The sequence below is a fragment of the Myotis davidii genome, unplaced genomic scaffold, assembly GCF_000327345.1.
Source record: "Myotis davidii unplaced genomic scaffold, ASM32734v1 scaffold266, whole genome shotgun sequence".
NCBI lineage: Eukaryota > Metazoa > Chordata > Mammalia > Chiroptera > Vespertilionidae > Myotis > Myotis davidii.
This window is the reverse complement of record NW_006300032.1, coordinates 4,015,708-4,025,448: the sequence shown is the minus strand read 5'-3', so window position 1 is coordinate 4,025,448 and position 9,741 is coordinate 4,015,708. Positions and strand designations below refer to the sequence as shown.

Sequence of the window (9,741 nt, the reverse complement as noted above, 5' to 3'; positions counted from 1 at the left end):
GGAAAGATGTCATTAAAAATATGATAAAATAAAGATATAATTCCTTTCATTAAAGAGAGTATTCTGACAATAAAATATAAAATAAAATAGTTTTTTTCTCCAATAGCCAGCTAACATCTATATTCTAGCATGGACTTTTCCCCAACATTAGTTTGCACTGTGGAGAGTGAAATTAGCCCCATTCTACAGTTAGAAAAATGGAGACACCAAATCTTCAAAGATCTCATCCAACATAACAAAAGAGCCAGACAAAAGCCAATGGCTTACAGATGTAGGATATTTTTCAAAGAAGAAGCACAAATCATATTATCTTTGATGTAACATGTGTAGAACTAACACAAATGTTTGCCTTTGAGACTCACAATAGCCAGAGGGAGGAAAAATCTTTTTCATCTTTTTATATTTTAGAATTTCTCTTTGTATATAGTCACTGCTCTAATACCAGGCCAAGGTATTCTTTTATGAATAACAACTTTGCTAAATAAAGGATGTGACAAGTTAAGTTAAAATTTTCTTGTAATAGCTGAAACCGGTTTGGCTCAGTGGATAGAGCATTGGCCTGCGGACTGAAAGGTCCCAGGTTCGATTCCGGTCAGTTGCATGTACCTGGGTTGCAGGCACCTCCCCAGTAGGAGATGTGCAGGAGGCAGGCGATCGGTGTATCTCTCTTATCGATGTTTCTAACTCTCTGTCTCTCTCCCTTCCTCTCTGTGAAAAAGCAGTAAAATATATTTAAAAAAAATTTCCTTGTAATAAGTCTTAAAATTTTTATTCCTCTTATTACCAGTTTCTGGGCCGGGGAGGGAGGGATCCGGGGTGGGGGACGACACACAAACAGGCATTATGACAATGGCCATGGCTAATCTTTATCTTTCTTCCCAAATCCAGTAGACTGGAATAGTTGTTCAATTGCCTTATCTAGTGAGTCACACCTACTATGTGCCAGGCACAAGGGATTCTGCCTTCAAGTGGCTTTGAGACCAGAGGTGGCAGATAAGACATGTGTGTTCTTCGCAATGAATGTGGGTGGTCACAGAAGCACATAGAAAGCCATCAGACTAGGCCTGGGAACAAGATATGATTTGTGGAAGAGGTGAGAGCCAAAGAAGTATCTAAAATATGTGTAGGAATTAGCCTGGTGGAGGAGAGTAGGTAATATTCCAGAAAGATGGAACAGGATGTGAGAAGACCTGAAGGTGAGAGAGTTTGCAACATGTTAGAAGAACCCAAGGAGATCCAGTGTGACAGGAGTGGTGGCGAGTAAGGATAACTCACCTTTGGAATCTTCCTTTTGTCTTCTGATACATTAAACTTATGACACTTAGTAGTGTGCGAGGTTGAATGCATAAGACTAAGTCTAACAACTGACAGGCTTGTGGATAAATAGACAGACTTTGGACATGGACAAAGACTGAAGATTTTCCTTAAATGGTCAGTTTTATCTTCAGTTGTTCTATTGTTAACTGGGTTTAAATTCAAGTGTTATAGGACTGGCATGAAATTCAGTCAACTCATTTATTTCATTCATGTCTGACCCCAAACTCACTCTTTAAGAGTTCAAGTAAAATTTTTTCTTAAAAGTTATATTTGTATTCTATCCGAGTTATTTCTCCAGTTTTCTTATTTATTGAGATTATTTTCCTGATTTTGGAAGAGCTATATATTCATTTTAGGAAACTCAGAACACATAAGAAGCTATGTAGGAGAAAATAAAATCACCTACAATACCACCAATTCTAATAATCATTGTTAATATTAACGTACATAAAATAACCATTATATTTTTTCTGATATTTTCTATAAAAGCATGTCATAATAAACTTTTTAACAGTTTGGGTGCATTCCTTCTTTTTGTGTACTCATATACATAAGATATATATTTAATTCATTTTAAAATTAATTTTAATTACATAATTTATGAATACATTCTTATTTTGAAAGTGTTTATAAAACTATATCTGGTTTAACTAGATCTGGTTTAACTTTTAGCCCAGTTGAAAGTAATTTTGCAGGCTTCTATCATTAGTTTTAGAACACCACTGTGAAATGACAAAGGTCACAAGTCTTATTATCACTGTATTGCAGATGAGGCATCCAAAGCAGAGAGCAGTTGCATAACCAAAACAGGGCTAGAAGTGAATCAAGGTTATTTTGAAAGTAGGTAGAGAATAAATTATAGGTGAAATTAAAATTGGTGATTTCTTCTATTCAAAAACCTCATCTCTTTGTAGTGATAATGCATAAAACATAATGGCTCTCTGTTATTTTGCCATGAATTAAGAACCAAATCTGACCTTAGGGAGTCCACATGGATTTCAATGGAAAGTTAAACCAGTTGCATAAGAAGACTTGCGGCCAGAATCTTGCCTGAAAGCTTAAACACTGTATTAGTGCTCCAAGGAATTCTCAAAGATTAAGTTGAATATGGATTTTGAAGTTAAGATACACAGAAATGAGTGCATGTGCAAACACACAGACCCACACACAGAATTTCAAGACCGAAAGTAGCACCAGAGCCAATTCCGCAATATTTTTACTAGCAGCCCTTACTTGGGCACAATTTCACTTGAAGCTGGTGGGATTCTTTTTCCTGAGTCAAGCCTGCAGAACCAAGCCTGCTGGGAGTCGGCAAACCACAACAGAAGTCTTCAGATCTCTGGTGCTTCAGGGTAGGCGTCCTGATCACTGCAGGGGGCAGGGAGGATTTTTTTTTTTTTCCACAATTGTCAGAAGATATAACCCTTGCCTTTCTTTGAAATGTGAGCTATCAAAAACTTAAAAAAAAGAAACCCAGATAAAGCCATTTTCTGATTCAAGGTGACAGACCAGACCAATGCCTGATGGTACTTTTTTTTTTTTAAAGATGGAAATAGAATCACAAATTTACTACATCTAATTTGAACCTGCCTTTGAAAAGGTAAAGCCCCAAAAGAAATTTTTCTCAAATACCTTTTCGCCTGGGAATAGGTAATCAAATTGAAAATGAGAGAGAGATAGGTGGAATGACTGGCCACATAATACATGAACTTATCAAGAGAATGAGGAGGCGAGTGTCAACTATGAAAGTGACAAATGCGGAGTACGTGGCGTTCGGATAGTCCCTATTTTCCTTGTGACCATACAGTCTTGAATTCCTTCCATTCTTGGTGCAATACTTGAAAATCTTTTTGACCAGGTTTTTGACATTTTCATCTTTTCTGGGAATACTTCTAAATGACCCAGGGGAAACTTTCTAAACCAAAGAATAGTTTTGGCAGCAAAAAGAAGCCTCAGTATGTATTATGATGGAAACAAAGTAATTTAGCCTTTTACTTATGCAAAGATCTATGAGAATATTGATGTTAAGCAAAAAATAAAATAAATTAGATATTTCTTTTCTTAAGATGTGAAAAAGATTATTTACATGATATTATTTATTCTGTAAAACAAATACATGATTGATGATTTTCTAATAAACAAGAAGGAATTAATTTGGTTATTGCCAGTGTTGTAATTTACTCTTGTAAACTAAGCTCTCAATTGTACTGTATTTGTTCTATTTATATTTCTGTTTTCTCTGATATCTTGTAGAAAAGTATAAAACAAACTCTCTGGGCCTTTATTTTTCTCATCTGTACAATGAGGAAAATAGGTTCTATTTCAGAGGCTTGCTGAGATGATTAGATGATGTAATATAAGTAAAATTAGCCCTGTGGCTCTATATTAGTAGTTTCTTTCTGATTCATTCCTATCTACCTTCTTGTTATTTTCTGTGGCATTTGAAATAAGTGTGTGAGGACTTCGGTGGATTAATTGTGTAAAGTCCAACTAATAAGGGCACAAAGCCAGGTATGTCTAATGGAGTTACCATTTATTTCTGCGTGCTAACTGCATACCTGGCACATAATAAATGCTCTATAAATATTAGCTGTTATCATACCACACACCTCATTTTATCCTCAGAATAACTCTGGAGAGTGTTTCCTTTTCATTCTCATTTTGTAGTTGATGAAACTAAGGGTTGGGAGGTGAAGTCACTGCCACAATGTCACACAGCAGGACAGTGACAGCCAGAATTTCAGCTGAGATCTGCTTCACAGATCCTGGTCACACCACTGCTCACACCACACCGACCAAAGCACTGGGCAGACAAGCCTTGGGGAGATTCAGTCTCCTGGAACAGGGCAGGGGAACCAGAAGTAAGCTGAAAGGACCTCTGAACATAAAAGACAAAGTGGCTGGCATTTCTCATCTGAACATTCTAAAAGAAATTCCCAGGAGCTAACTTTAAGCCTACCTATTTACAAGAATAAAGCACTTCAAGGACACTTAACCAGCTTGGTGATATGTAATTGCCTGGAAAACAATAACAACAACTTCTGAAAACCAGCCCAATGCTGACCCAAAATTTTTAAAAACCACAGTAGCTTGGAGCCATTGAACACAAGAGCAAATAGCCTGAAAATACCCAAATATCCTTTGAAGCATAATTGATATTCATCATAAAGTCATTTAAATTAAGTTGTTAAAACGGCTATATATTTCACATTTCATATAAAAAACACTTTATATAAATATTACATCTCTAAATTCAGGGACTTACAAAGGAAGTATCATTGAAAAACAAAAAATAGCTTAAATATACACTCCTCTGTTGATAGTATTAGCTAATGAGTTATGGCAAAATTAATTTATTCATCAATAACACTAAACACTTAACCACATAAACTTTAATCTTTGGCTCTGCTGGACTTTCTTCTGTCATATATAAAGTTTGAATTGGGTCATCAAAGTTGGACCAAAGGCAAGTCTTACATCAGGCAGTATTCCTACATTGCTGGCTAGTATGGGAAATGGTTTTTTGCATGGTTTAAGAAGAAGTTGGCAACTTTTAATTTACCACTGAAATTTTAACATAAGTATGGTCAGGAGGAAAATGAACACATTTTCTGGAAACACACAAACTCCTAAATATTCCTATCTTAAGCATTTTTGACTAAATGTTATATTTCATCATACCTTTGCAAAATTAATTTCATAGTCCTGGGAAATTAGGGACTATGATAGCAGTGGATAAAGTAGGCAGGGAAAATTTCAACAGTATTAAATAGTAACTTAGGACTTTAAAAGGCATAGTTGTCATCTGACTTTTATCTGTAGCTTTCCATGTATCTTGGGACAAATCATTTGATTCCCAAAAGAATCCTAATTTCAGTGTGTTTGGCAGGACAATATAGTCAGTCCCATACTGCAGATTACTGCAGAGCCCCACCCCGACCCCAGAGTCCTTGGGAAATCCATAAATGTCCAGACAAACCACATCTGAGAAATGAACTGGTTTTCCTTTCACCTATCTCTTTATTTTTATTTTACTTTTATTGGTATTTATTTTATGCTGAATTCACCCCTGGGCCATTAGTTTTTGTTTCTTAAGTTTCTTCTGGGATCTCTTTTTCTTCTGTGCAACCTCCTCTTCCAGTTTAGGATCCATTCGCTGTTTTTCAGGAAGGATCCTCTCAAAGTGTCAGGGAGAGCGCATGTGTGGGTTAGTCCACCCGTGAGCTCTGTAAGTTCTATGTCGCATCTTGGGGGCTTTGTTCACCTGAAGTGCTAAATAATAAGAGAATCTACATCTAAACCCTTAAGCTTGGCATTATTCTTTGCATTTTTAAGCATGTGCAGCAAAACTTCAGCACTCTTTTGGGGCCACTGGCCTTTTATCCAGCCCCACTGTTTGGCCTTGGCATACCTACCAACTCCACCATTATAACAATGGAATGGTACATATTCTGTAAAGTGACATCCTTCAGCTATTCTTGCCTTTGATGGCCTGGAAAGTTTTACAAGTGTTCTTAAAGTGAACATGAAGATTTGAACCTCTTGATTTGCACGATTTTGTGGGGTTTTCTGGGTCAAGTGAATAGAAGCCGCTTTCTTTAGAGCATTACTCCAACCCATTTCCAACTTAGTCTCAGACTTCTAGTATACATCCCCATTTCATGGTAGCTCCATGTAAATTAGATCAACACATGATCATTCTGTGACTATATTCTTCACCTGAAGACTTTGGTCCTTCTACATGGTCTTGGACAGACACAGAAATATCATATAGTGGATGTAGCACATGAGCATTATGGTCAAACTGATTGAAAACAACTCCTCAGCACCACAAACAATAATAAACCCAACCCAGTCAAGAAAAAGGGAGCCAGCACTTGGCACATATCTAGACCAGCTTGCTACTTAAACTCAAATGAAAGCCTTTAAACACTCTAAGCCAGCGGTTCTCAACCTGTGGGTCACGACCCCTTTGGCGTTCGAACGACCCTTTCACAGGGGTCGCCTAAGACCATCCTGCATATCAGATATTTACATTATGATTCATAACAGTAGCAACATTACAGTTATGAAGTAGCAATGAAAATAATTTTATGGTTGGGTCACAACATGAGGAACTGTATTTAAAGGGCCAGAAGGTTGAGAAACACTTAGTAAGCAATGAAAAGAACATGGCACCTTCCCACCATAAGCAAATTAAAAGGAAACAATGCAAAATCTTAAATTACTTTAAAGAAGTCTAACACAGTTCTGATATTTTTTGATACTTATTTGCATACCTTAAAGAATATATCTCAAAAACACATCCTCACTATAAAAAATTTTGTGACTCTGCTTCAGTGACTAAATATAGACTTAGCCTATGTATTAGCTAGTTTTAGGGGCTAAGCATCACTCACATTCAGTAGTATATGTCTGTACCCCTTTCCCACCCTGCTGCTTTGGCCCAGAAATATCTCATGGCCACCCACCCAGCTTAGCTTCTATTTTTGTAAAAATGTAGTCTCTGCTTATTTGTATCCCCTTCATGGAGTTAATATGCATATTACTAAGAGGATTTAAATCCTGAAAATAAATTCTGCAGAAAGACAAAATATTGTTCTTAAAGCTGACCTACCTCTGATGTTAATAAATGATTCTATAGGAATAAATAATTCAACCAAGTAAGATGAATAAAATTAGTTCTGGAATGAACTATTTAGCCAATGAAATCAAAGTAAATTACAGGGTGACTTGCAAGAATTTCATTGTCTCACATGATGAATTTCATAAGAAATTAATTTTCAGAAAACACATTTTTAAAATTTTACAAGTGAGTATAAGGGATAAAGAAGTTGAGAAGCCAGTATAGCTGAAAAAGAAGGAAACCCCAACAACTTATAGAAGCATACCTATCAGAGCTGACACTGACCCGATTATTCATCCAGCCAGAGATGCACAAAATGTGCACCACTAAATACGCCTTTTATCATTTTCCCCCATGTACTCCACGGTGTGAAATAATTTGTCTTTGAAACTGCAATAGTTATTTTGTTATTTCTTTCCTTCTTTATTAACTACAATCAATTAGAACTTGTGTTCAATAAGACGTTAACAGTTTTACTTCACTAAGTTGATATAATTAAAGTTAAACATAAGAATGTAACATTTTTGGCAGTCTGCATAATCTTATCAAAGCTAAATATTTTATTTCTGCTTCCTACTCGCCTTTTATGCATATATTTTTGCTTACATATTTACATATGTATATGTTAAGCCACTTAATATATTGAAATATCTATGATAATGTAATATAGCCTTTAAATATATTGAAAAATAGCTATGGTTCTTGACTCCTTATCTTTCCATTTCTCTGAGGCAGAAAACTACTGATCAAACTCAATCTAAGGAGAATGTTATGTGCGAGAGTGATTATTGCCTTCTTCAAAATCAAAGAGCCATTAAAAATGGAACTCCTCTTCCATGTACAACTTCTGCAACTAGTCCCATCTACTTTTTTAGTCTCTAAATAAGTAATCATCCATATTAAAAACAAGGGACTCACAAGAAAATTGTTCCTATCAAATGACTGTTTTTCAGATCACCTTTTGTCTCTCCCATCCCTGACCATTCCAGGCATAATTACTTAGTCCATAATATAGTTTTGCTTTTTTTTTTTTTACATTTGTACCTACTTTCACTTTACCATTGCCTTCAAACTCTCCCTCTGGGGTTTTGTCTTTCTGATTTCTTTATTCATATTAGCTCTTACTATACTGAGTTCCCTAAGTATTTATTTTTTTATTTTTTAATATATTTTTTATTGATTTCAGAGAGAGGAAAAGAGAGAGAGAGAGATAGTAACATCAATGATGAGAGAATCATTGATCGGCTGCCTCCTGCATGCCCCCTACTGAGGGTCGAGCCCACAACCTGGGTATGTGCCCTTGGCCAGAATCAAACCCAGGACCTTTCAGCCTATAGGCTAACACTCTACCCACTAAGCCAAATCAGCTAGGACAGTTCCCTAAGTATTGATTTGGGATGCATGCAATTGAACTGAACTGGACACAATGGCTATTGAACTGAACTGGACACAGTGTTTGTTTTCTTTTGTTTATATGTCTCTATATGTCAATAATTCCCAAGTTGATATCTAAATACTAACTTTTCCCCTTTATATGTATTCAGACTACCTACTTGACATCTACTTAGACATTACAAAGGCATCCCAAACTTCCACGAGCCCACAACCTGGGTATGTGCCCACACATCCAAATGAATGCTTGATTAGCCACACATCTATATGTATAATTGATGTACTAGAACCCAGCTTCTCTCTTTTTTATATGCCAATTCATGAGTATGTTCTAGAGATCCTACCTCTACATATTTTCTAAAACTGTTTATTTTTCCTTCAATCTCACTGCTACTACCCTAGCCAAGTCATCATTCTTTTCTTGAATTTTATTAGCCTGGTAGCTAATTTCTGCTTCTACTCTTGCTCCTATACAATCTCTTCCCTGCAGAGCTGCCGGTGTGATTTCATAAAAACTACTTTAGATCATGTCACTCTTCTGAAAACCTTCTACTAGCTCATCATTAGACTTGAAAGGCATCCAAAATCATCTCTAGTCTACACAGGAGCCCAGCGTTGTCTGCCAGAATCTCATCTCATGCCGCCCTCTTTCCTGCTCACCAAATTCATCATTCTGGTCTTCTTTATTTCCCAGACATGTCATGCTAGTGCTTGCTTTAGGGTCTTTCTCTCATTGTTCCTTCTGCCTAAAATCCTCTCCCCTAAATCTCTGCCTGGCTGGCTTCTTCTTGTTATTATTTTTCAGTTTGTACATTGTTTAATTCAAGAGACTCTCCTGACCATATAATTAAAATAGCCCCTAAATCACAGTTTTATAATTAATTATTTATTTTTGTTTATTATAGCCTTTAGAACTGCTGAGTATTTTCCTGTTGATGTATTTATGTGCTTATTTATGTGTTTGCTTTCTGGCTCTCCTCACTGGAATGAAAAGTTTGACTGTTCAAAGTTTTGCTTTGTGCCTAAACCAGTGCCTGGCTCACAGAAGGTGCTTAATAAATGTTGCTCAGTGTTGCTAAATTCATTGTCCTGCCTTGGCTATGGACAAGTACGAGGAGAATGAAATCCTGTGTCTCTGAGTCTACCTGAAAAAGATTTGTCGTCTAGAGTCAAGAGATCTCATCTCTCATTCTTGAACATCTACTCATTGTTCCTGCAAAAACCGATTGTTAATGTGTAGTAACCTTTTGTCCCCAGCAGTTCCATCCTTTGGGCCCTGATGTTGATTTTCCTCATCTTGGCACCTGAAGAGCCAGAGTGATCCCTTTTGTCCCATTGCCCTGACCATGTGCAGTGATACCTGCTGTGCAGAAGGTGGAAGCCACCGCTGTTCAGGTATCACAATG

At 36.6% G+C, this 9,741-nt stretch overlaps 1 pseudogene; it reads right to left on the bottom strand.

The window, feature by feature from the left end:
• Positions 1–5,380: 5,380 nt before the first annotated feature.
• Positions 5,381–9,038, bottom strand: LOC107185050 (annotated as a pseudogene).
• Between the last annotated feature and the right edge of the window lie 703 nt (positions 9,039–9,741).